This window comes from Magnolia sinica, chromosome 9 (assembly GCF_029962835.1).
Source record: "Magnolia sinica isolate HGM2019 chromosome 9, MsV1, whole genome shotgun sequence".
NCBI classification, from domain to species: Eukaryota; Viridiplantae; Streptophyta; class Magnoliopsida; order Magnoliales; family Magnoliaceae; genus Magnolia; species Magnolia sinica.
Window position 1 is genome coordinate 86587657 of NC_080581.1, and position 27438 is coordinate 86615094.

Below are 27438 nucleotides of genomic sequence, written 5' to 3' on the forward strand. Positions count from 1 at the left end.
TCTAGATTTAAGTTTAGGCTCACAATCACTAGGTCTTCGAGTATACACGCATGTAAGCACGTGCAATTGCTTATTTCAATCAAAATATACTAGTTACACCTGAGGACATCCAATACCCAAGTATTGGAGAGCTAGGGTATTAGAACAACACTCCCTCAGCTCTTTTTAGCCATATCTTCCGAGGGGAGGGAGTGGAGTGGAGTGGAGTGGGGAGTGCATAGTTCACAATGCCCCTAATGCTATAGTAGGCTACTGACTTCTCACGAACATCGGTTTATAAAAAACTTCATTGTAAAGAGCCCTTGGCGCCCTAGGCTGAGCCAACATTCTTGGTTTGTATTGTCGTCTTGGTAAGGAGATCTTAAATAGAACATCCAAAAAATAAGAACTCTAGAAGGTTCTCAAAAATTAGAAATTTTAAAAAACACACAAAAACCAAATATTTTTAGAACTCCAAAAAAAATAAAAGAATCATGTAAAACTGCCAAACAATAAGGTGCCAAGTCTGTCTATCGAGCAACATGAGTTTGAGGTCAACAACTACTATGTTGATGTAGAGTTGGACTTCGAACTCATGGGTTTGGAAGAGGTTAAGGACGTGGAAACTAATGATCTAACTCCTGAGCTAGAGGACCTCCTCTAAAGTTTGATTCAAAAGTTAATGTTATTCTATACGACTTGTCAAATCTAACTTGCTAGAGTGCAATAGACCCTCAAAGCCACAAAAAAGGGCAGCGCAACTATTCATTTAACATGGCAAGACTTACAAGTGATCATAAAAGATCATGTAGCATCAGAACCAATTTTCTTAATTTAAAATGAAGTAGTTAAACCCTCATAAGGTTGTGAAGCACAGAGGCAGTTACTTCACTAAAATCTAGACTTGCAGGCAAATCCCTTCAGCTCAATCACTTTCCGGCATTATTTCAGGCAATTACAGCCTAAAAAATCAGCCTCCGAAAGAGTAGATTCATTTGTTTAAATGCTCAAACTCCAGCCAGGATCAGATCAATTGAGCGCATTCTCGGGTTCCAGATAGCCAGGGACGATATCATCTATTTGAGTGCCCCTCTGTGCTCAGGCAGAATCAGATCTTCGGCGTTTCAGTTTTTGGTGGAAAAGGTGGATGGTAGGTTGGGCGAGTAGACTAATTTCTCAGGTAGGTAGAGTCATGCTTGTTCGTCATGCTCGGAGTAGTCTTCCCATCCATATCATGTCATCTATGCATACCCCGTGCCAGGTGATCAACAACATTGAAAGAAGCTTTTCTAATTTCTTCTGCAGTTGGGCCGATGGGAGCAGGAAACACCATTGGCTGGTTTGGAAAAAGATTGCAAGACCCATTGAGGAAGGCGGGTTGGGAATTAGAAGGTTGAAAGAAGTCATGGAAGCGCATCGTCTTAAGTTAGCTTGGGCAGTCAAGCATGGGGATCCTCCAGGTCCTTGGGCAAAGTTAATGCGAAGTAAATATATCAGGGATCTTCATTCCAATACTCTGGTGCCATCCTCTTCAAACTCGTTGACTCTTTGGAAGAGTGTAAGGTCCCTATTTCCTATTCTTTCGGAGTCAGTTCAGTGGTGCGTCGGCAATAAAGATCTTAATTTTTGGTCAGAAAACTGGATGGGCAGGGTCCCCTCCAACGCCTGCTTGACGGTCCAATTCCTCCTGAGCTACAGGAACTGCAATTGAAAGAGGTCCTTGGGCGCTCAGGTCCCCTCCCTCCAGCCTGGGTATTCTCCCTCCCTTAATAGATAATTGATGAAATTTTCAACGGCGGGTTTACAACTTCTGATGAACCTCCAGAGTGCTCCTGGCCGCTCAAGTCTTCAGGGAAGATTCTCTATTCGGTTAGCTTGCCAGCTGCTACGATCTCCGTCCCTGCCCATCCATTGGGCAAGGTGGATCTGGCTCGGCCCTCTCCCTCCTAAATTCTCCATTTTCATGTGGAGAGTTCTTCATATTGCGATCCCCGTTGATAACTGCATTCAAGCTAAAGGCGTGGCCATTGCTTCGAGGTGTATATGTTGCCTTGAAGATATGAATGCCACCTCTCAGTCGAAATTTATTTCTCATCTCATTCTATTCGGTCGCCATGCTCAAGCTCTTTAGGCTTTTTTCCGTAGGATGTGTGGTGTCCTTCCTCTGCTCCATAGCTCAATAGCCAGTAAACTAAACCATTGGAGGAATGCATTGGCACCAGGAACTGCTCCAAACTCAGTTAGAATTCTGCTGCCTATTCTTGCTTTTTGGGAGATCTGGCGCTCTAGAAATAGTGCAGTCTACAACAACTCTCCTATGCTCATCAGGAAATCAATGGCCTGAGTAAGTTGGTGGGCAAACCTGGTAATTGGAGCAGATTTAATGGACAATGTTAGCGGGTCACGGGGGTTTAGGCCAATGAATCTGGTTGTTAATCAGCGTCGTTCTAGCTTTATTCTAGTGAAATGGAGGCAGCCGTCTCCAGGTTGGGTCAAATTAAATGTGGATGGCTCGGCACTAGGTAATCCTGGACCCTCAGGTGGGGGTGACATCTTCAGGAACGTCAAAGGCGCTTTTCTATTTGGTTTTACCGTGGCCTACGGGGTTGGTTCTAACAATATGGTGGAAATTTGTGCTATTCACGACGAAATGACACTCTGTTTGGAAAAAATGTTTAGACAGGATAATTGTCGAAACTAATTCAAAATTGGTGTTTCATAGCTTCACAAATCAATCCAAGACCCTATGGAAGTGGAAACTTTGGCTATCTAGAATCAACCGCTTATGTCGGCTGGGTAATTTTTCTTTCGCTCACATTCTCAGAGAAGGTAATGGGCCGGCAGATGGTATGGCTCGAGAAGGGAGTCTCTTTCAACAGTCTTCGATTTATCTTCATTCTAGGTCCCTTCCTCCTCTCGTCCGTGGAATGATCTTCTTAGATAGGGCCGGGCTAGGATCGCTCAGATCATATGCCTAACTCAGTTTCCATTTCTTTATTTTCTTTTTTCCTTTGCGTTTTCTAGTTGCTAGGTGGGCGCCTGTGTCCCCTTTCGTTTGGCCCTCTCTTTATTTTGTTGTGAGGGGCCCGATACTTTCTATGCAGAGCCTTGTAAAGTCTATACCTTTTTGAAATGAAATTTTTTTGAAAAAAAAAATAAATAAAAATCCCATGTATATTACCAATCATGACATGAAAAGGGTTGTCATTTGAAGTCCCGTATTGCAAATACAGGGACAAATCAAATGGTTTGCTAAACCCTCAGAAGGCATCGAAGTTCAGTATCCAAGCATATTTTACGTCTATGCTTATGCTTGACCAGGACAGTGGGGTGTCCACTTGCTTTAATGTTGGATTGCACATAATCATCACTAAAGGGGGCATCTATAGACACCCTTACCTAAGATAGCAGAATGCTACTTTGTAGGATTTTAAGTGTAACTTCAAAACGGGCTCCCAATCGACCCGGAGGGGCGATTTGAGTAGATGTTTTTTTTTTTTTTTTTTTTTTTTGGTTGCTTATCAAGCATCATACTTTGCTAGAGTATCAAATAACTCTCAGAAGTCAAAGGTTACAGTGACCAATGAAGGGCGAATATGGGTTAACAACTTAATGATGGTTTATTTTATTTTATTTTATTATTATTATTTTTTAAGGTGGAATCGAGCCACCAAATATTATTAATAACAAAAGAGAAAAGATGTACATCCCTTCGGGCGGACTCCAACAAAAAGAAAAAAAGCTCCACCTATCATATACCGGCTCACCCACACGACTTTGGACAACCAGAAACTATAGACGAGCCAGGGAGTGCTAGGCAGAAAATAAAGCGCTCAGCCCATACTAACAGACAAAAAGTGGACGATTCAAATAACCATACCATCTTAGAAAGTGGGCCCCAGTAGGTGCCGACACAAGATGAATCCTGTGTACCAATTGAGGTAATAGAAAATATATATATATATATATATATATATATATATACCGCCACCCCCACCCCCCCCCCCCCCCCCCCCCCCCCTCCAAAAAAAAAAAAAGGGCCCATGAACTGCCCCACCTTTGAAAGAAAATCTTTGAAAATCTGGCAGTGTTATATTCGATACATATGTGAGGAAGAATCAGTGATTAAAATAGTTTAACCCACCTAAGGTCTTACAATTTGGATGGTTTATTTGAATTAATTTATAGTGTGACTAGAATACAATTTTTAGAGCACAACTTGCACCTACGCCAAATCAAAATCCTAATCGAAAACCCCAAATCAAAACTCCAAATAGTAACCCCAAATAAAATCCCCAAATGAAAACCCCTAAATCAATTCATCAAATTGTAACTTCCTATTCAATGGCCCAAAAGGCAAAGAAGCAAGAATCATTTTAGTAATTGTATTTTTTTTTTTGTATCCAAAGAGATATAAGTTCAATTGGTTGGACCACAAAATACAGTCTACCGATCGGTTAACTTCCAACCTTTCGTGTGCTTGCACCATCAAATACGTCCAATAGGTTGGACTTAGGCCGTGGATTTCTGGTGACACCCTGTCGTGGAAGTTCTTTTGCTCGAAATTTAGGTGGGGCACACCATGATGTTTGTGAGAAATCCTCCCTATCCATCTGTTTTGCCATTTCATGACAGGACATGAGCCCAAAAAGGACGCAAATCCAAAACTCAAGTGGGCTACACAACAGGAGAAAATGGGTGGGGAAATGCCTACTGTTGAAACCTCCATGGGTCCACCATGAGGTTTATATGCCATCTAAACCATTCAAAAGATCATTCCAACTGGGATGAACTGAACACACAAAAATAGTAGCCTGATCCAAAACTTTTGTGGCGCCATGAATCTTACAAGGGTGGACGTTGAATCATCATTGTTTTCTATGATGCAGCCCACTTAAGTTTTCAATCTGACTCCGGATGGATTTCTCACAACCATCACTGTGGCCCGCACCTAGCTTCTAAGCATAGGAAGTTCTTACGGTAGGGGGTTGTAGGCAATTGGGTCGACTTCCTTCTGCAAATAATAAGCCACATCCACTAATTAAGCAGGTGGCCATTCTATTTTGTGATGTATATCGTCCTAGGTCTGTTCTACATGCTCAAATTTTCTGTTCTACTGCAAGTTTCCATAATCATTGCTGCCCCCTTGTAAGAAAAGCAAGAACTTCCACTCCTAATCAAGCTAATTAGAGCATTACTTCTAGTCACCATCTCAATCTGGTTTCTGGACTTGCCAACTCGTTTGCAGGTGGAGTAAACCGTGATGGATTCATCTTCTTCCATATGTCAATCAAAGAAGCAAGTGCAGTGCTCTGTGATAGGCGCTGATGACATTGTTGAGAATTATTTGGGAGAAGCCCTAGACCCTGATGAAAGTGTTCAGAACATCCTGGGAGAAGCCATTGAGCCTGATGACATTGTTGCGAACATAGTTGAGGGCATTTTGGGAGAAGCCATAGACCCTGAAGACATTGTTGAGAATATTCTAGATGAAGCCATAGTCCCAGATGGCATTGTTGATGAGAACATTCTGGGAGAAGCTATAGACCCTGACGATATTGTTGAGAACATTTTTAGAGAAACCATTGACCCCGATGACGTTGTTGAGGACATTCTGGGAGAAGCCATAGACCCTGATGATATTGTTGAGAACATTCTGGGAGAAGCCATAGTCCCTGATGACCTTGTTGAGAACAATCTGGGAGAAGCAATAGACCTTGATGACATTTTTGAGAACATGCTGGCAGAAGCCAATGACCCTGATGACTTTTTCCAGAACATTGTTGAGAACATGCAAGAAGAAGCCATAGACCATAATGACGATTTTTTCCAGAACATTGTTGAGAACATGCAAGGAGAAGCCATAGACCCTGATGATGATTTTTTCCAGAACATTGCTGAGAACATGCAAGGAGAAGCCATAGACCCTGATGATGATTTTTTCCAGAACATTGTTGAGGACATGCAAGGAGAAGCCATAGACTCTGATGATGATTTTTTCCAGAACATTGTTGAGGACATGCAAGGAGAAGCCATAGACTCTGATGACAATGTTGAGAACATTCTTGAAAACATGCTGGGAGAAGCCATTGACCCTGATGACATTGTTGAGAATATTGTTGAAAACATGCTAGGAGAAGCCATAGACCTTGATGACACTGTCGAGAACATTGTTGAGAACATTCTGGGAGAAGCTATAGACTCTGATGACACCGTTGAGAACATTCTAGATGAAGCCATAGTCCCTGATGACATTGTTGAGAACATTCTGGGAGAAACCATGGACCCTGACACCATAGACTCTGATGATGTTGTTGAGAACATTCTGGGAGAAGCCATAGACCCTGATGACAATGTTAAGAACATGGTTGGTAACATTCCGGGAGAAGACCGAATTTTTATTGAGCCAACGAAAGAGCCCTCCACAGAACTTCAAACTAGTCCAAAGAATCCAGTAGCTTCCCCGCAGAAGGATTCTATATCCTCCACGAAGGCCGCTGATGGTATGGAGGAAATAAGAGATCAGACATTGAAGAACCTTACAGAGTCCTTTAAGGTGTTGTCTATCCAGATGGATACTGACTGGAGCGATTCTATCGTCCAAAAGGCATACTCTCTCGGACGACCTCTCACGAAAGTAGAAACAGATCTACTTGGTTGGGGAGTCTCTCTAGAGAGGAACCATTCTGCCGATTCTCAGCTTAAAGACACATATGGAATAATGAAGACAAAGTTTGGTCGGTTGGTTTGTTGGTTTGTTTGTATTGTATTGTTTTGTTTTTTTGTTTTTGTTTTTTCAATGGCTTTAAAGAGGAGAGGAAGTGAACAAAAGAAATGTTTTAGTCATCTCTCCATGGTCTGGAATGAGCTTCACCAACTGTTCCAAGGATTTCATTGGGAAAATTTGGACGGACTGAGAATTCACTTGCTCCGTTTTCTCAATCTGAGGATGCACCATTGAAGAGCTTGCTAGAAGAGAACGATGTTGTCAATGATTTCTTAGCGGCTTGCCACTTTGGAGCATCTCTGCAAGGGAGGATTCTCTATTTCTAATGGGATTCGAAAGAGCCGTCACCAAAGACCTACTCCAAAAGCATGTTGCCAGAGCTTATACTGCAGCAGATTATAAAGACCACTCCAAGAAAATAGTGGATCCCATCAGCGCCAACGTCAAGTAAGGTTTCAAGGGAGGACATTCGAGTTGTGGTGTGATATGATTAGAATAATATAGTAACAGTTATTATTATGGTTTAGGGAACCGTTATCAGTTATAATAGTAATTTAAGAAGAATATTTTGACGGGGGTTAATTCAGTGTGTATATATGGTCCTTTTTTTTGGGGGGGGGGGGGGGGGGTGGGTGTGTGTATCTGGTCTTGTTTCCTATGCTGTAATGGTAAATTGGGGATGATGTAAGGAAAAAAAAAAAAAATGAACTACTCTATTTGACTATTTATCAATGGCTAGGCATTGTTTTCTAGGTGTACTCACCTGATAGGTAAATGGGGCTGATTTTTGAGGTAGGTGATCCTCTTGGTGGGCTCAACCTATTGCAAGGGTTGGATGTCACATTTAGTAAGTTGGAAGTTATCTACTGGGTGGACCATAACTAGTGGTCCAATCGGTTGCATTTGAAACCTTCTCTTCATATCCCCATGATAAGTGTATTATTTTTGGATTCTTTAATATCTTTTTGGCGGTGTGGTCCCACCTTTCCAAATAAGAAAAACCCAAGTGCCAAACTAACTCAAACTAATACTTCTCGCGTATACCATATTAACCAATTACGTAAAATTAAGTTAGAATTTATTAACCAATTGGTAGCAGCTGCGGCCTGTCTGCTGCCCTGTTTTTGCTGGTTTTGTGGAGCATGGGTCTGGTTCCTTTGGTGCTAGGGCAGTCCTCGATCAGAGTGGGATTAAAGCTTCAGGGATATCCTTGGGCTCAAAGGGAGGTTATGCCATTGTTTTTATAGATAGGGTATCAGCTTCTAGTTGTGCGTCGGTATGATCCCCGATCAGTGGAGGAGCACGGATTTGTCTCCTTTGCTGGGAGGAGAGGCCAGTCTGGATCATTCTTTGCGTCAGAGTGGTTTTAGCCTTTTGTTTTTCCATTTTGTATTTGCTGTTTAGGCGATATGATAGGTGATGCCTGAAGTTTTTGTGGAGCCCACCTGAAAGTCTGTTTGTACATCCTCTGTTCGTTTGATAAAAAATATAGAGGCGTGTCCCCTCCTTTTGGAAAAAAAAAAAAAAAAAAAAAGGAAAAAGAAAAGAAAAGAAGAAGAACTCGAGACATGTTTTATATATATATATATATATATATATATATATATATATATATATATATATATTTTAAAGTTAGAATTTAAAAGAAGATTTTAGAGTTCTCATCAAAACTAAATCTACTATTTTCATTTTATTAACATTTTTTTTTTCTAGAGAAAAAGAAAAGAAAAGGGAAAAGAAACTAACATCCAAACACGAAACTAAAAAATGGACAGTGAATATGATTTATGACACTTGAGTCATACATCTGTTAAGGCCCATTATGTTTTTAAAAAATCACATCTGCCAGTAGAGAACGGATCCACTACAAACGTTTATAAGATAAGCTTATCTTACAAATTGTTGCCCTTTTACCCGTTTGTAAGATAAGCTTATATCTTGCAAATGTTTGTAGCAGAACTAAGGCAATGATAATTAAGTGTAAAATATTAAGAAAGCTTTTTAGTGAAGTATATATGCATTAAAACTGCACTAAAGGGTCTAGAATGCTTCGGGGGAGAGCTCCTTCCAGGAGAGGTCGCTCTATCGACCCAGACCCCCACCGGAGGAAGAGCAGAGGGAGACCGCAGGCAAGTGAAGTGGCCTATCTCTGGAAGTGAGTGTGTTCCAAGAAGCCAAGTTCCCATGGATTCAGCCTCTTCGTGGGGAGTCTCCCCTTCAACTATAATGGAACTGACCGGAGAGTAATCTTCCAGCGTTATGGGAAGATCGTAGACGTTTTCACTCCCTTGGGACTCTATCTCGCGGCACCCTAAGGGTTTTACCTTTGTTCAATTCAGGTATGAAGATGAGGCCAATGCAGCGATGGGTGTCCTCAACGGAAAAGGATCGATGGCCGGATAGTATCAGTTAATAAGGTAGGATCAAGACTGGTAGCCCCCATCCTCAGTCCCCAGCCCCTTCCCCCTTGCAAATGCCAGTGGCCCCTAGATGCCCTAACCCTTTTTTGAAGGTTGCCAAGGGAGGGGATTTACTTCCTCATGGCCAGGGAATAGCCCAGGGGTCTTCACCAGTTCTTGGCAGGCATAAGCAGATGTCGCGTCAGGGGACCTTTTCTATAATGGCGGACATGAGGGAGGTGGCCACGAAGCGGGAAGCTTTGTCCTCAACCCGCCCGCCTGCTCAGGTCTTGGCGTCGTTGGAAAGTCGATTTGCCAACTCCTTTTGGGGATGGATAGATGACAAGAGGAAGCTGCATTGGAAGAGCTAGAAGGTGATTGCTTTGCCAAAAGAAGAAGGCGGTCTTGGTATCAAGAAATTCTCCAATGTCATGAAGGCGTTCCATCTGAAAATGGCCTAGGTGATTAAATTCAGGGAGGAAGGCAGCTTATGGAGCTTCTTTATGTCTGCAAAATATAGCAAGGATCTGCCCCATACAGGTTTGGGACATCCAGCAGGTTTTGCGTCGCCATTGTGGAAGAGAATTCTGCAACAACTCCCCTTGATGGAGTCCTAGGTTCAGTGGAAGCTAGGCAAGGGCAAGTGTAGTCTTTGGCGTGTGAACTGGACAGGACTGGGCCTTCCCCAGCAATTAGTAGTTAGGCCAATTCCTGCTTTGGTGCTGTCTATGAATGTGTTTCAGTTTCTAGATATCAACGGCCGCCTCCCTCCTTCAGCTGTTTTCGGATTCCTTCCGTAGGAAGTAGTGGACTTTAGTTTTCAGGTGGGTTTTTGTTTATCCGAAGGCCTAGATATTTCTTTTTGGCCTTTAACTCCCTCCGGCATTTTCTCGGTAAAATCAGCATGGGATATATGCAGATCGAACTGGCCTCGCAAAGGTTGGGCTATAAGTGGGTCTAGCATGTGAAGCTGCCTCCAAGAATTTCTCTATTTGTTTGGAAAGTGTTGCAAAAAGTCATTCCACTGGATGGTGCCTTCCAAGCTCGGGGCATTCACTTGGCGTCAAAATGTTTTTTTTTTTTTTTTTTTTTTGCGGGGATATTGCTAATCAGGGTCCCTCAGAAGAGTCCATTCATCACTTATTCCTTGGTAGCAAGTTGGCGATAACTACATGGACTCATTTCAGGGTGATGTTCGGTATCAATGTAATGTCGGCAATGTTGGCGGAAGCAAGACTAGCACAGTGGTGGAGTGCTCCCAAATCCAGGGTGTGGCAATCCACAGTCCAGAAGCTGGCCCCGTGTTTAATTCTTTGTCAAAATATGGAAGTCCAAATATGTAGCTGTCTTTGAAGGCAAACCAACCTCATCATCTGCCCTGTTTGCTCATGTCAACTAGTGGATAGGCTATATCAGTAACCCTAATAGGGAGTTCACTGCTCCTGGAACAGCTTTCCGAGGTTTCACATCTGCTAGGGGACCAGCAACTATAGGGAGACCTTCCTATCAACCAATGGTGGTGAAGTGGTCTAAACCGATTAGAGATTGGGCAAAGGTTAACATTAAGGGGTCATCTAAAGGAAACCCAAGTAAATTTGGAGGTAGAGGTGTTTGCAAAGGTGACAAAGGAGAGTTCCTCTTTGCTTTCTCAATAGGTTATGGGGAAGGCTTGAACACCATTGCCGAGCTCCGAGCAATCCATGATGGTCTTCCCCATTGCTTATTCAGGGGATACACCAAAGTGGTTGTAAAATCGGATTCGCAACTGGTGGTGAATGTTCTGAATGGGGGCTCCCACCCAGGTTGGAAATGGAGATACTGACTTAACAGAATCGAGAGGCTCAAACTAAGAGGTCAGGTTCAGTTTGTCCATATTTTCAGGGAAGGTAATGTTGGAATATTTGGTTGAATTAAATAGACTATTAAAAGTCGAGAACCAAAAAAAAGGAAAATAAATTTTGAGAAAGAAGAACTTATTGAATTGAGTCGAGGCGTGACTGAGTCACTCGGCTTGAAATCGAATTTGCTCCCCTTGGACAGCGTCCCAAGTGCAACAGGTTTCCAGAGCAATCGACCTCCAGGATACAACGACTATGACCCGGTCCCAGCGGTACACTCACTGTACACGGGCACGAACCACTTGCAGTTTAATCCGAAAGTGCTAAGTTGACTCAGCGATGAACTCAGTGAAATTCTTAAAATTGTATCAGAGAAAGTTTTATAAGAGAGATAATAATTTCGTATATATAAAACTGGAATCGGTAATCTTTATATAGACTCTGAAGTGGTGCATAAGCACCCTTTTCAAAAGGTTAGGTCTGTTGGGTTTAAACCCAACAGAGGCGACTAACCGGAAGGGACGTATCTCTCTGGTTTAAAACGAAAAAGCGCAAGTGCGAGTACACTCCCACACATACAGTCCTGCGAGTACCCATACACACACCCACACGAGTACACACACACTGCACCCGCGCCCGCGCCCAGCCCAGCCCGTCCCGTCCCGTTGCGACGCGCACGCGCACACGGACTCGAACTCGGCTCGGCTCGGCTCGGCTTGGCACGGCACGGCTCGGCTCGGCGCGTGCGCCCGCGCGTGTGTGGTCAATGACATAAATTAGAGCTATTGGCATAGCCCCCCCACAGGACCAAATTCACATGCCCCCTGAAAGGGGCTCAAGCCCTAAGCAAAAAGACTATCTTATATACAAGATAGTTTACCTTTTCAAATCCGATGTGGGACAAAACCCACAACACAAAAGTACCAAAGCTTTTTAAATGTGGAGGGAAATCACCGAAAATTTGAAAATTCAAATTTTAATATTATTTTAAAACAAAATATAACAGGTAACACTCCGGTTGATGCAATGGCCCATTTGGGTAGTGACAGTCACTCCTCTTGGTTTATTCATTTTGTTGATCTTCCTCCATAGGTCATAGGGCTCTTCTTCCTAGATAAGGTGGGGTTGGGGGCAATTAGGGAGTATTAGGGAGCCTCTCTTCTATCGATTGGCCTTTTCCTAGGGGCTTTGAGGTTTTCTTGGTTTCTTTTCTTCTTCTTCTTTTTTTCCTCTTCAGTGTCAGCAATGATAGGCGTTCTTCCTAGGTCTTTTTCTCCTGGGGAAGCTCGAATGTATATTTGATAATAGTTTGGAATGAAAAAAAAGGGCCATCGACTGCCCTGTTTTCTTCTTCCTTTTTTTTTTTTTTTTTCCTACAGTTAATTGACTCTGTGCGTGCTTCCAACTTCACAGCTTTACAGATAGACTTCATGCTGTAGAGTAGGTCGTGGACAGTTACATGGCCAAGATGGATCAGAAAAGGCCTGGTCGACGACAGAAGTGATCCAGACCATCGGACCTTAAATGGGGCGTATCTTGCAATCCGGAATGAGTTATTTGACATAAAATATATGATTTTGGGGTAAAACGAGCTACTGAAGCCAACCAACCCTGCTATGCCCGGTTGCGCAGCCCAGAATTATGAAAAACCCCTGGATCGACGGTCGTTTCCTTGTTTTAATTTCGTTTTTACTGTAAATAGTAAGTTTTAGTTTAATTATAACTCTTCATCTGTCGGGCTTTAGGAGTTGCGCCCAACGTGAAAAGAGCTTTTAGAATAATTAGGAGAACGGTTTGGTGAAGCCAAATAGGACACTTACTATTTTTAGCCGAAAACCTTGCGCACTAGTAGACATCACGACCGTCTATAAATAGTAAGTTTACTATTTATAGTAAGTCGCAGTTTCTAGGAGTTTTAGTTGTAGTTTGATTCTGATTTCTTTCACATTGCTTGGTACCCCTATTTAAAGGGTTGTGAACTCGTTTTTAAGGATCAATTAAACAATTTCGAATTTATTAGAATTTATTTCTATTTTTCTGCTTTCTTTCCTCGTGGATTCGAGAAGTCTCTGTGAGGAGTCCAGAGAAGCTCTGTGGATTTGGAGTATTTATCCTCATCACGTTCATCCTTGCGTCACTTCATGACCAGAAACTCCCTGGACAAATTCCTGCTACTATTCCAATCAAGAGAGGAGATGTGTGCCTTCGTTGTAGAATCAACCCTCCATCTAGGCATGAGACTATCCAGAGTTGAGACCTGGTCTCTTGACTCAGTTCTCGGTAGAGACGGAGTTTAAATCTACCTGTATGGTATCCCAACTCATTCCTGGTTCAAATCTACGATCATGGACCTTGCAGATATTTCGAGGAAGTCGTGGAAGTCTATAGTGTTGCCAATAAAGGGATCTTCTAGGTGTTTGCTCAAGTGCGAGTGATTCTTAGGCCAGGTTCGAATGTCCACAATGTGTAGGAGCTCATATTGGCTGGGAGATCCTATCTAGTGTTTGGTATCCTTGAAAATATAAGGGGTTCTTGCTCACCGCTCGTCAGCCCCAATGCCCACAGCTAGGGTGGAAGAGACAACTAGAGAATGGGTAAACATGACTCCTCCTAACCACCCTTCAAGTGTTTGTGAAAGGACCTCACAGCTTTGCCCACCAGATATTCGACATAATGCAACGCCCCTCCCCCAGATGGATCCCTAGGGAGGGAGAACGCTGCAATCACCCTTCAACAATCATCTTTTCGGATGACTCAAGACAACAATGTGCAACCTCCGACCACCTAGGAGGGGATCACCCATTCTGTTCATAGTAATGATCCAGATGGCTCACCCAGGGACATCTCCAATCCTGATCCTATCACGCTGGTGCCACCATTGGGTCCCCATCAAGATCAATGGCAGCCTATGAGCAATGGCATTTCTTCACTGCTTTGGGCAAAATCCTCAGTTCCTACTGCTCAACCGTCCCTCTGGAACATGGCTGTTCCTGCCAAGGGAGGGCCTAGCCTCCCCTCCACCTTTGCTACTCCATATCAGTCAAGGATCCCAGTAGAGGAACCTATCTATTTGCTAGATGGAAATAGAAGCATTGTGGAACTTCTCTCGGACCATCCAGCCAATTTTGCTACTAAGGAACAACATATGGCAGGTGAAGCATCCTACCGCTACCTTAGGTCGTGTGGTACAAATTTTAGATCCATCTCGGTAGGTGACAGTCCTATGGAATTTGGTATGCAGGCTTCCCCCTTTAGGCCGTCACAGTTGCAGATCCTTTGCAAAGATCGCTTTAGTTCTCCTTCTTAGGTGAATGGGAATTCTCTTAGTTAGGGGGGTGGATTCCAGTTTTCCCATCAATTCAAGGTAGGGAATTGGGATGCCCTCACCTAGCTATTGATTTGTTCCCATATTTCACGCTAGACTATACTGAAGCGAACCCAGTTTTGGTTGGAACAGAAGGGAGGAAATTTGGCAGTAGGGTCAATGCAGATGGCATTCGGCTTAGGTGCAGTATCCAGAGTCAGTTGTGGGTAGAACACTTCAAGAAAAAGGGCAAATGCTACGGCCAAAAACCGTAGCTAAAGACCTTTTGCTACGGATCTAGTCCGTAGCACGTCCGTCGCTATTGGTGGGGTAGCTAAAGGTAAAAAAACATATGGCTACGGATTATATTTGTAGTAATAGATATCAATCACTAAGGACAAAAGCCGTAGCTATAATTTCAGTACCGGAATGTAGCTATGCCTACAGATTGAATCCGTAGCAATAGATATCAATAGTTACAGATAAAGTCCGTAGCTATAATTTCTGTACGAAATGTACCTACGGCTACGCATAATAGCTCCAATTTTCAGAATAATAGCTACGGCTAAAATCTATAGCTACTTTTTGAAAATTTATAAAAAAAAAAATTATAATAATGGTGCCTGTTTCCATTGCAAGAACCTACTATGATTGATAACTCATCTAAGATTAATGCTGATCGGAATAGTACATAAAATGCAATCAGTAAAAAAAAAAACCTGATGCCTTTATTACAAATAGCAATCAAATCATTCAATGCATCCCACATTCTCATTTCTAAATAAACAATAAAATCACGAGTTATATCACTGACTAGCTTCGGAAAATCCTAAAACAAGAATAAAGCAACAAAGAGTGAATAACAACCAGCCAGTCGCAGATGGGGAACTATTTCTCTGTACCGCATCAGTGCTTCATCAAATCCATTACAGAGTCTATCATCTGGGTAGACGCTGAAGACATCTTGATCATGAGTCAATGCTGCCAAAATATAGAAGGTACTCATCATCTCCAAAATCGAGAAAAAATCTCTTTAAAATAATTAATTTAACAAATCACTTCAAAAGAAACTACCATCTCCAAATCCAAAACAGGGGATCAAGTTATCCTTCAGCTGGGCCCTTAATTTCCTAAGTGCTTAAGAGTTTCTCAGTTTGCCCAATTAGGAGGGTGGACAGCCACTTGGTTGTTGCATCTGTGTCCCAAGATCCATCAATCCAATGTAACTAAAGCACAGTCCCACTTGTACAAATTGAAAAATATAGTATACCATTAACTTAGTCTTGGAAGTAACATATCATTCTTCAGGGCAAAAATGGGAAGGGACAGTCCTAATTTACCTCAATGTTGCTAGACAAATCCTTCAACTGCTCAGTTAATTCTCGTCTTTTCTTTAGAGCTGCAGCTAGCAAGAACTCTTGTTAAGACTCTAGATGAGAATGTATCACTACACAAACACATTGTAGATGGTGAAAATAACATTCTGCATTACCCTAGTTAGAAATGTCTTCTATTGTTTTGGAAGTCATCACTGCAAACCTCTGGAACGATGGACTGAAAAAGCAAATAGAAGATCCTATTCTCAGCTGAATAAAGAAAATTCAGGTTTTAAAAAATAATGATTTTTATGTGTTGCTTCCCAATGTCCAAATACAACATAAAATGCTGCATTGGATAGCGAGGGGAGCTTTCTTTTTTGCTTCACTTCAATGAATAGCTGCAAGAGTGGAACCATTCAAGCAGCCAAAAGAATACACAAAAGAAGTTGTGATATTCACAAGAACTGTTGCAACTGCAATACACAATCTCTAACAAGGTTTGCAAATCTGTTTCGTAGCACCAGACCAGTCAAAAACGGCTGTACCAGGCTGATACAATAAGCCAAACCATGATAACTAATCTCAAAAAAAAAAGAAAAGTGCATGCATAAAAAAAGGAGAGTATAGATAGCACAGATCTCCAATTCATTCACATATGGGAAATAATTATTTAAAAAAAAAAAAAGTCTCAGCCCCTTAGATGTTCTTTGTTCCGATCATCTTCGCATTCAGTACAGGTCTATGGAGTCATCATCGACATATGGCAAATGGAAAATTAATGCCTACTAAAAAATAAAAAAGCAAAACTAAGGGTCATGAAAATATATTACAGGGATTTCATCTGACCTACAATGCATGCACAGGTTTAATTACAGTGTTGGACTAAGTTCAAACACATACAAATCTCACCATGAACCAAATCATCCATTTTTGAGTGGTGAGCCCAACGGTGTATGGTCCACAAAAAAAAAAAAAAGAAGCTATTATTCCTTGTTTGTATTTAGCAATAATTTCCAAGGGAATATTAACCTTGATGATGAAGTATGAATATATTCCACAAAATGAAATGCTTTGAATTATGTTCTAAATTTGGCCACAAAAGAACAGGAGTAATATTCTGTAGAAGGCTAGAAGCAATCAAACAAAACAAAATTTGTATCATCCTAGCAAGTGCAGAATATGCAACATGATGCAGGAAGATGCTAATTCGAACTAAAATACACCTAAATATGCAACAATCCAAGTAAAAAAAACCAATATAAATTGCTAAAGCAAAATTGAAGAAAGCAGTGGAAATTTTAAGCAAGTATAAAAACTTTCACCTATCAACAACCAAAGAGGTAGCACGACCAGATGCAAAAGACGTTAGAACCTGGCAAAGAAAAATAAAACCATCAATTCCCGGACAACCAAAAAATATAATGGTCTGGTGAAAGTGGAATGAGGAATGCAACATAACCCGTGATGGGGTTTTCAATTGTACTAGTGTCACTTCAATTCAGATATGCAATCAAGAGATGGACAAAGAGTGTACAGCATTCTTGGCTAAAAATAATGCAGGGACTTTGTATTTTTCAAACATGAGTTCTGCTGTCGTGTCAGGGATCCAATAGAACAAGTTAGAAGATACACTATGAAGAGAAACAAGTAGATTCTCCAATATAAATTATACAGCCAACAAAAATGCCTAATAAATGAAAAGGCAGACACTTCATTAGGATATCCAGTCAAAATTATAAATCAAAAGAAGCAAGCCACAATAGAATTAATTACCAAAAACCTACGCTCACAATGCAGAAACATAAACTCCTAAATACATTCTTGCTTCTTTTTTTATTTGGCCAAAGCTCGACAACCTCGCACCTAGTGAAATGTCAAAAGAAGAGCAGAGAACCTTGAAAAACAATAGAAGAGAAAGAAATAAAAGAGCATTGCCTTTGGAATTCATGACTAACCTTGAACTGCCACCATCAAACCCAAGCAGACAATTCAGTGGAAGATTTGGAAATCAAAACAAACCAAATTTCCAGGAACTAATGAGTTCTGCACAAAATACGAACAGAAAATCCAACGAGCGATTAAAAAAAAAAAGAAAAGCAACACAAACCCCACAAAGAAATCAATGTAATATATAATAAACTTACAGAATCCAAATGACCCAGAGAACAGCTAAAAGGATGACCCTCCATCTGGCTTTACCAAATTGTCCCCCTCCACCATTGGGTCCATATTGGAAGAGCTCTCCATAGATCTAGGCATAACCCAAGAAACCTTCAAATGGATAAAAATACCAGACCAAACACCTAGGAAAAGGTGATGTGAATAAAAAGATGATCGACAAACTCCACATCCTCAAGGCACAGAAGACTGACATTTGGCAATATCATTACTCTTTTTCCGAAAATTGTCAATTGTAAGAATTTGATCCCTACCAGCAAGCTACGTAAATGCTGCAATTTTAAGAGGAACCCCATAAGATTCGACAACTCTGACCACCCATTTGTTGTGAGCTTTGCATGTTGAGAGGATGGTTGGCTGATTTGTAGCAAACAGTCACATTTTCAGGCCTCAGATCGGATGGCTACTACAGAGCAGAACCCTGGATTATAGGGTGGCCCATCCATATGGCATACTACAAAATCAATGGTCCTGATCACCTTGCACTAGTGCCACATGGACAATAGAGATGTCATGCGACTCGGTAAAGTTGTATTCAGGGGATAAAACAAATAAAAAAAAAATGTATGTATTTAACAGAAGATACACACATGAGAAATACAAACATCGAACTTTCCAAAGGGAATAATACCCAACAATCACAAGGCAAAATCATCAGAGCAAAATCAATTTGCAATCTTTTCACAAAAGGTATTTCATGGAACATTCAAAAGCTTCTAAAGTCAGATTAGGAACATGCATTGAAAGAACCATCTCAGATTCACCTCAATAGCATCAAAACATGGGATTGGAAATAAAGCAAGAATCAAAGAAGAATAAACAAGCAAAATAGGCAAATTTCCAAATCCTGAAATTGGAATTTCAGAAAAATGCAAAACAGTGTAACAGAATCTCTAGCAGCACTAATTCAATCCTAAAGCAACCCCACCTGGAAACATCAAAACTGTTCATCCCAAACAATCACAACCGCTCAATTACACATGGATCGAAACGACTTTCCTGTCGAACCCCTTTGTGTCTGTGTTAATCTCTGACCGCGCCAAATCTCCTCCAACCAATCACATTCCCACACAATGTACAGAAACACGCCACTTCATCTAACAAATCAACGTCCCAAAACCCCAAAATTTCTCCACAAATTTAAAAATACAAATAAGTGAATTAAAGTTCTTACCAAATCCCAATATTTCAATTTCAGAAAATGCAATAATCTATTAACACCACAACAGAATCTCTATCAGCACCAATTCAATTCAAAACCAATCCCATCCAGAAACATCAAAACTGTCCAGCCCAAAACAATCACCACTGCTGAATTATGCATCCACCAACCCATCACATTGCCATTCATTTAACCAATCAGCATCTCAAAACCCCAAAATTTCTCCACTTCCCATATGAAAAGAAAAAAAAAAACTATTTCCATGAATTTGAAAATACAGATAACTACTGAATAGAAATTCTCTTAAAATAATTGAAAGAGAGAGAGAGAGAGAGAGAGAGAGAGAGAGAGAGAGAGAGAGATTCGTCCTTGCCATGGGATCCAACCTGAAAAAGGCAGCAGTGTCGACCTCCGAAAGAAGCAAGAATCAATCCAGAAGGAGTAGAGACTCTAGAAATGAAATCCAGCAGAAGCAAGAAAAAAGATTCAGAGAGAGGGAGAGAGAGAGAGCGCGAGAGAGAGGAGGAGAATGAGAGATATGGAGCAGAGATCGGGAGGGAGAGGGAGGATTAGGAAAAGGAGATTAGGGAATGCGGAACGGAGAAAGAGAGACAGTGAAATAGCCTTTTTGGGCGCGACTCTGTTTTGAGCGCGCGCCCAAATTTGGGCGTCTGTCTCACGAACAGACGTGGACGGTCCTGATAGGGGCTCCATGGGGCCCACCGTGATGTATTTGGTTTATCCATTCCGGTCCATAATTTTATTAAATTATTTTAGTTCATGATACCAAATTTAAGATAGATTGAAGGCCCAAGTGGGCCACACCATAAGAAGCAAATTTGATTTAATATCCATATTTCCTACCATGTGGTCCACTTGAGCATTCGATCTAGCTGATTTTTTATTTCATCCTCTAATGTAATATTTCTAAATATATGGACAGCTTAGATAGAACATATAGTTTTGTTTACGCCCCATAGAGCCCCTTACAACACCATTAATTATTAATGATGTGTCAACTTTTTTGCTACGGATTAAAACCGTAGTAACTATAGTTAAGGTTTATATCCATAACAAAAAACTAACGTGGTCTGTATCCTTGACCCCTTTTTTGGTAGTGGAAGCTAGGGCTGAAAGTTGGGCGAGTTCAACCCGACTGACCCGTGACCGACCAGACATTGGGTTGGGCTCGGGCAGGATGTATCGGGACCGATCTCAAGCTTGGGCTGTACAAACACCAACCCGATAAAACTTCGATCGGGTTCGGGTTGAGGTCTCGAGTTGCCCGACCCAACCTGAACCCAATCAATATATAAGTTACTTATAAATTATAATTGAGTGTGGATCGTTTGTGTCGAAGGCACACTAGTGATTTCGGGTCTCATTTGTCCATGTCATTTCCAATAACTCAAGCTAACAAGATATGCCAGATTTATCTCTCCCAAATAAAGTGCGTGCTATGCTACATGACTTTTAAAGGAGTAGTTGTCCTATATTTTAGTTTGTTTTTTTAAAGAAAAAAATGAAGTTCTTTATGATGAATAATCACATATATAATTAATAAAATCATAGATACAAAAAACGAGTCCTATATTGAAATATAATAAACTAATGTAATAACGAAAATATTAGCACGTATACACCCGACCAACCCGTTCAACCTGACCGAGCCCACTTAGGTTGGGCTTGGGTTGAGAATTCCTAATCTGAGGTTGGGTTGGGTTGGGTTAGCATTGAGGCATAGGAACTTTGGGTTGGGTTAGGGTCGAGCACCAACCCGCCCGACTTTCAGCCCTAGTTGAAGCAGGGGCTGTGTGGCCAACATTTGTGCTCAACTCATAGGGGATAAGGAAGATCTAGTCCCATCGCCCCACATTGATCCTCAAATCCCTATCAGCGGCTCAAAGCCAAAATAGGGTAGTTGCATGAGGAAAAGGCTATACGTGGGGTTGGAACCCCAACACCAACAGTTCCCACCAACTAGTTCCAACAACCCAATTTCAGAAGGATCACCAAGTCAGAGAATCGAGCTTTAATCTGGTTACTGGAGAGGATAACAAGGGTCAACCTATTGTTGCGGCTCTTAACCAGCATATAGAACGATCATCATCAGTTAGAACTAGTCTGACCTCATACCTAATTCCCTCTCCCTAGATGGAGTGCTAGACAGAGTAGACAAAAACGTTGGGCCGTTGACTCAGGGTTTGTAATTGATGGATATTTTATGTCTTAATCTGGAATGTTCGAAGAGCGGGCAGCACAGAGACAATCAGATCAGCAAAGAGGGAAATAACAAAGTACAAACGTCGAATTGTAGCTCTTCTTGAACCATGTTGGGGAAGACCAAGAGAATCATAACATGGTTGCGTCTTGGTTATCACTCTTCGTTGTCTAATGCTGAGGAGGGAAGGAATATTTGGATCATCTACAATTCGCCATTGCTAGTGGAGTGAGTATTAGCTACCAACCAAATCATATCAAGGGACCAATGAAAAAATACTTTTATCAATAACATATGCTAAGTGCCCCAAGGTGCTTCATAAGCAGCTTTGACATGATCTAGAAGTCATTACGTCAAATAGTCAGGGAGCCTAGGCAGTGGGGGGCGATTTCAATGCCATAACTGATCCTATAGAGAGGCTAGGGGGTCGCCCACCAGATCCAGGCGGTTCGTTAGAGTTTACTGAAGCCATCGACCAGGCGAGGATTTTGGATGCTGGTTTTACGAGTAGTAAGTTTACATGGAGCAACAACTATCCGGGGAGATCCCATATGTTGGAGAGGTTAGATAGTGTGATGTGCAATTCAGAATGGTTGCTCTGCTTCCCTACATTTCAAGTCCAACACCTGGCCAGGACCAATTCAGACCAGGCCCCTCCCCCCTCCTGCTCCTTTATTTCTCGGTAGAGTTTCAAGGAGGCCCGAAGCCCTTCCATTTCCAAAGGATGTTGGTTTTCCATGAAAGTTTCCTTGATGTAATCAAAGCATCTTGGGTTTCCAACATTATGGGTCAACCAATGTATGTCCTTCAGAACAAGCTCAAGAATGTGAAGAACACGTTGAAAGTTTGGAATCAGGAGGTGTTTGGTAACATCTTTCAGTAGATCAAGAAAGCAGAGGAAGAACTTCATGGGGCTGAGAATGAGGTACAACTTAATGAAGACTCTCAAGTCATAGCCAAAGAAAAGGAAGCAAGATCGAGAACACCTCCAGCACTTTCTTAGAAAAGGTTTTTTGGAAACAGAAATCTTAAAACAGGTGGCTAATTGAGGGAGATCGCAACACCAAATTCTTCCACTAGATGGCCTCGCTTTGAGCTAGGAGACATCTATTGCAGAGATTAATCTGGGACCCAAGGGTTGGACATTTGAACGGACGAGAATCAAACAAGAGGTAATCAACTATTTTTCTAACCTACTATCGACTGAACTAGTTAAATCAATTGGAGACATCCTGGAGCCCATCCCGCAGGTGGTTTTGGCTGAAGACAATGCTGCTCTTTTGAGGGATCCATCCATAGAGGAGGTGTGGGCTGCAGTCCAGTCACTCCCACTGATGGTGCACTGGACCCCGATGGTTTTTCTGGTGATTTCTTCTCAGCGTGTTGGGATATCGTTGGTCAGGACCTGCTTCAAGCGGTTACATCTCTTTTTAAAGGCAGAAGAATGCCTAGAGCTTTCACAACCTCCCTCATTTGCCTCATGCCGAAATCAACCAACTCAGATAAGTTCTTAGACTTCCACCCCATCAGTCTGTGTAACTGCGTTTATAAAATTTTCTCCAAAGTCATTGCTAACAAGTTGAATATATTGCTGCCTAGGCTAATCTCAGCAGAAGAAGGTGCTTTTTTTTTTTTTTTTGAGGTCACTCCATTGCAGAAAGCATAGCTCTAGCCCAAGAGGTGTTTCGGGATATGTATAGGAGGGTGGGGGGAGGCAATATCTTGTTAAAGCTGGATATAGAGAAACTTATGATAGAGTAGAGTGGAGCTGCTTAGTGGAAGTGTCGAGCATATTCGAATTCAGTTGGTTGTGGATCCAGCTGGTAGAGAAATGCTGGAGCAATTGCTGGTTCTCGATGATTATTAATGATGAAAGTTGTAGTTTCTTCAAATCTTCTCAGGGTCTGTGACAAGGAGACCCATTCTCATCAAGTCTGTTCATCCTATTAGCTAAAGCCTTAAGTCGGAGCTTCCATAGGATGCTAGAGAGAGGTTTCTATAGGCCCTTCCAATTGAGGGGAGGCTGCCCTCTCGTCTCTGACCTACTCTTTACCGATGACACTGTGTTGTTCGTAAATGGGACTAGCAACTCCCTGAAGGCGGCCAACGACTCTCTGCTCACATTTAAAAGGGTGTCAGGTCAAAGGGTCAATAAGCTCAAGAGTAAGTTGATTGTGTCCTCCAAGATCCTACCTTGCTTGATCTTCTGGGAGATCTGGCTAGCCAAGAACAGATCAAGGTTCGAAGCGAGGCCAGTGTGTGGGAACCACACGATCAACAGGGTGCTCCATTAGATTCAGCTTATCAGCCCTTCTTTACCCAATCCCAAGACTGAGAACCTATCCCGCCAGTTGGCCCTTCAGGCATTGGGTATTGAATCCAGTCCTCTTCACAGTAAGGGACCATCGGTCGTGAGGTGGGCAAGGCATGACAAGGGTTGGGTGAAGATAAGTGTAGACGGATAAGCCAAAGGGAACCCGGGGTAGTCAAGTGGTGGGGAATTTGTAGAGGGAGTAGTGGGGACTTCCTCTTTGCCTTCTCCTCAAGTTACGGATATGACACAAACTTCAGGACAAAAGCAAGGGCTTTGTCGGAGGGTCTATCTATGGCCGTGGTGAAAGGTTATTCATGTATCGTCATGGAAAGCGATTCGAAAAGTCTAGTCGATCTGCATAACAAAGATTGTAACCCGAGATGGACCTACTGGTATATCTGGGCCAGAATCTCTTATTTTAATAAGAGGGTCAGCTTGAGGATCTCCTTCTCACCAAGAGAGGCCAATGGAGTGGCTGATGGGATAGCCAAATTTGGGAGTGAAGTCCAATGGAGGACTCTCTCCTTACAACTGCTAACCTCCCCTCCCTTGCTTAGGGTTCCCTTTTCCTAAACAGGGTGGCGCTTGGAGCTGTCAAGTTCTGCTCAGTATGGTCTCTAGGTGTTGTCCCGAAGCTGTAATTATATTGACTAGTTGGGCACTGCTAGTCGGGCTCAGAGGTAGGTAGTCTTTGTGGCTGCTTCAGTAGTCCTCGCTACTCAGAGTCTGAGTTGGCGGAGATATGGTCATTGTGGGGGGCCGTTCATATCCAGTTCGATGGTGGCTGAGGGGTCTGGGCTATTTGCATGGTAGTAGCTTGCTCCCCTATCGAGTGGTGGAGCAGGGGTTGTAGTCTTCTTTTCTCTTCTTTCATTTTCTTTTTCCTATGACTGGAGAGGCAAATTGGGGATCTTAAGGGTGGGTTGGCCTTCTTGATTCACATCTCCAGTTTTTGTTTTTTCGCTCATTGATAGGTGGGGCTCATATCCTTTTTGTGGAGCCCCTGTTATCTTTGATTTGTACATCCTTTGTTAATATATACATATATAGAGTTTTAAAAAAATAAAATAAAATTGCACTTCCAGTAAACTGTTAATTAACTATTAAGGAACTAAGGCAATGATAATTAAAACAATAGACAAAAAGATAAAAGAAAGATCTTATCCAAATAAGTAGGTTGGCATGTGTGACCATCAAGCATATTTCTCCTGGATAACCATCATTCAGAGTTTAGGGGCAAACCGACAAGTCCTTCAGTGAAGTTTCCTCCCTTTCTCGGCTGGTTAAGGGTCGTTACCCGTTGGATAAAGCAGGTTTAGGCTCCATTAGCGAGTGTCGTAGAAACTACTCTATATAGGATATGATAGGTGGGACAGGCCTTTTGCTCCTATTTTCCTGCCCGAATAGCCTAGGATTGTAAATTTTTCCCTATTAATGAAGCACATATTCTCTTCTTTTTTTTTACACTTCCAATAAATGGTTAACTAACTATTGAGGAACTAAGGCAATGCTAATTAAAATGATAGACAAAAAGATAAAAGAAAGATCTGATCCAAATAAGTGGGTTGGCATGTGTGACCATCAAGCATATTTCTCATGGATAACCATCATTCAGAGTTTAGGGGCAAACCGACAGGTCCTTGAGTGAGGTTTCCTCCCTTTCCCAGCTGGTTAAGGGTCGTTACCTGTTGGATAAAGCGGTTTAGGCTCCATTAGAGAGTATCGTAGAAACTCCTCTGTATAGGATACGATAGGTGGGACAGGCCTTTTGCCCCTGTTTCCTGCCCGAATAGCCTAGGATTGTAAATTTTGTCGTATTAATGAAGCGCAAACTCTTTTTTTAAAATAAATAAATAAATAAAAAGAAAGAAGAAAAGACCATCATTCAGAGTTCACAGTTAATGATAAATTTGGTCATCTGATTGCAAGGAGACAGACATTCCATTCAGTTCTATCAAATTAAATTGTCATATGGTTGAATTTGGATGAAGAGCAAACAAAGACAAATTGTACTTTTTCTTTTTCTTTTTCTTTTAATTGGTTATAGGTTCGCTGGGCCCAACCCAACCTATGTTGAAAAGCACATTGTCTACCATCAAGATATGTGCTTGAACCCAAGAGAAATGCTACTTATGGTCGCCCACTTGCAAATACCGAACACTAGTTGCCCACGTGTGAACGAGGCATATCTGTGCAGCATTCAAGCTGTCCACTGAGGGTCCCGCATTAAATATATCCTAGCTCAAATATTCAAGCCAGTTCACACCTCAACTGAACCACGTGTATGAAAAAAACCACAGTTAAATAGATAACAAAACATTCACATTCAACATACATGCACAGCCCACTAGACATGGACCTGCTTGAAGTTGGCAAGGGCAGATACACCAAGGTCCAAGAGGCCTGCTTGAAGACCGATACTGATCTCAAATCGCACACCCCATTGCATGCACGTTGTCACTACGTCGAAATCACATATTTAGGACGGATATGTATTTGAGCCGTTCCTAATTTAGAACGGTTTAAAACCGTTTTTAAATGTAAAATTAGCGATAAGGATTTTGGAGCACTATAATCCATCTTTATCATTTCAAAACCGACAGATTTTTTGCTAAAGCTTTCGTAGGGATTAGAAATCTAGTTGAGACCCACCATGATGTTGGTGATAAATCCACCCTGTCCTGCTTTTTTAGATCATTTTAAGACAAAATAATCGGCTAACAATACTCAAGTGTGCCGAAAACGTGAGGACTGAATATCCACAGTTGAAATATTCATCAGGTCACAGAAGTTTTGTATCAAGATAATATTAGCGTTTTCAATACATCTTAGTAGGAATGATGTTATGAATGGTGTGGATGGCATGTAAACATCATTGTCGACCCCAAGGAGATTTCAACGATAGATGAACAAGGTAGATTTCTCACAAATATCAGAGTGGGCCTAAGTTTCAATGGAGGAACTTCCTGCACAAGCCTTTTCACAGGAAATCTGCATCCGTCCAAAATCTTTCCATCAGAGGTGGATTAGCTGGCGTAGCACACACCACCGACCCGTTGGTGTGTACGTAGTGCATAGGAGATCAAACGTAAGTGGCCCCAAATGATGTATTTACTATATCCACACCGTCCATCCACTTGGCGAGATCATTTTAGTGTATGATCCCAAAGATGATTCATTTCCAAACTTTAAGTGGACCACACCACAAATAACAATGGGACAATGATTACACCATTAAAACATTCGTAGTGCCCACTGTAATGTTTATTTTACATCCAATCTGTTCATAAGGTCATTAAAACCTGGATGAAGAGGAAAAACAAATTATCATACTAATCCAAGACTTCTTTGACCCCCAAAAGGTTTCAATGGTAAAAGTTCAACCCCCCACTGCTTTCTGCCGTGTGATCCATTTGATCTTGGAACTGCCTTATTTTTGGACTGAAGCATTAAAAGGACCTCATCAAATAGAGGGATGGTTTTGATATAACACATGCCTCGTAGTGGGGCCCACAGAACATAGTAATACTGAGGTCGGTGGTGTGTGGTACACCAGCTAATCTGTTTCCCTTTCCATCTCTCTGCCCCTCTCGTTCTCACTCCCAATTTCTTTCCCTAACACATTTCCCATCTATCACTCTCGCTCCCCATTTATCTTCCTAACTCATCTCCCCCTCTCTTAGCAGTGCTGACCCTAACACATCTCCCCTCTCTGAGAAGTGCCGACCCTAACACAGCTCTACCTCTCTCGCTCCAACGATTTCAAGAGGTATTTCCTTTCTTTTTTTCTTTTTTTTTTTTAATTTTTTAATTTTTTTATTTATCTATTTGCCCTCTTCCTCTTTTTTTTTTTAAAAAAAATAAAAAAATAAAAATGAGATTCCAACTGAATCGGAATTCCGATCCATCGAATGGGCACTGGTTTTGATTGAATCGTATTAAACCTGGTTTATGGTTTCTATATAGATTGTTGATCTTTGAAATTGTATTGAATGGT

General features: G+C 41.7%; 1 long non-coding RNA gene and 2 other non-coding genes across 3 annotated transcripts; all 3 read right to left on the minus strand.

Annotated features, from left to right (window-relative positions):
* Positions 1 to 15380: 15380 nt before the first annotated feature.
* LOC131255951 (uncharacterized) lies at positions 15381 to 17661 on the minus strand. Its single transcript, XR_009176531.1, has 4 exons — positions 17101 to 17661; positions 16889 to 16938; positions 15740 to 15801; positions 15381 to 15646 (listed from the first exon to the last, which is right to left on the minus strand). It is a non-coding gene; the product is annotated as an uncharacterized LOC131255951 (long non-coding RNA).
* LOC131257272 (small nucleolar RNA snoR136) lies at positions 15875 to 16019 on the minus strand. Its single transcript, XR_009177280.1, has one exon. It is a non-coding gene; the product is annotated as a small nucleolar RNA snoR136 (small nucleolar RNA).
* Positions 16249 to 16327, minus strand: LOC131257104 (small nucleolar RNA SNORD25). Its single transcript, XR_009177123.1, has one exon. It is a non-coding gene; the product is annotated as a small nucleolar RNA SNORD25 (small nucleolar RNA).
* Positions 17662 to 27438: the final 9777 nt, after the last annotated feature.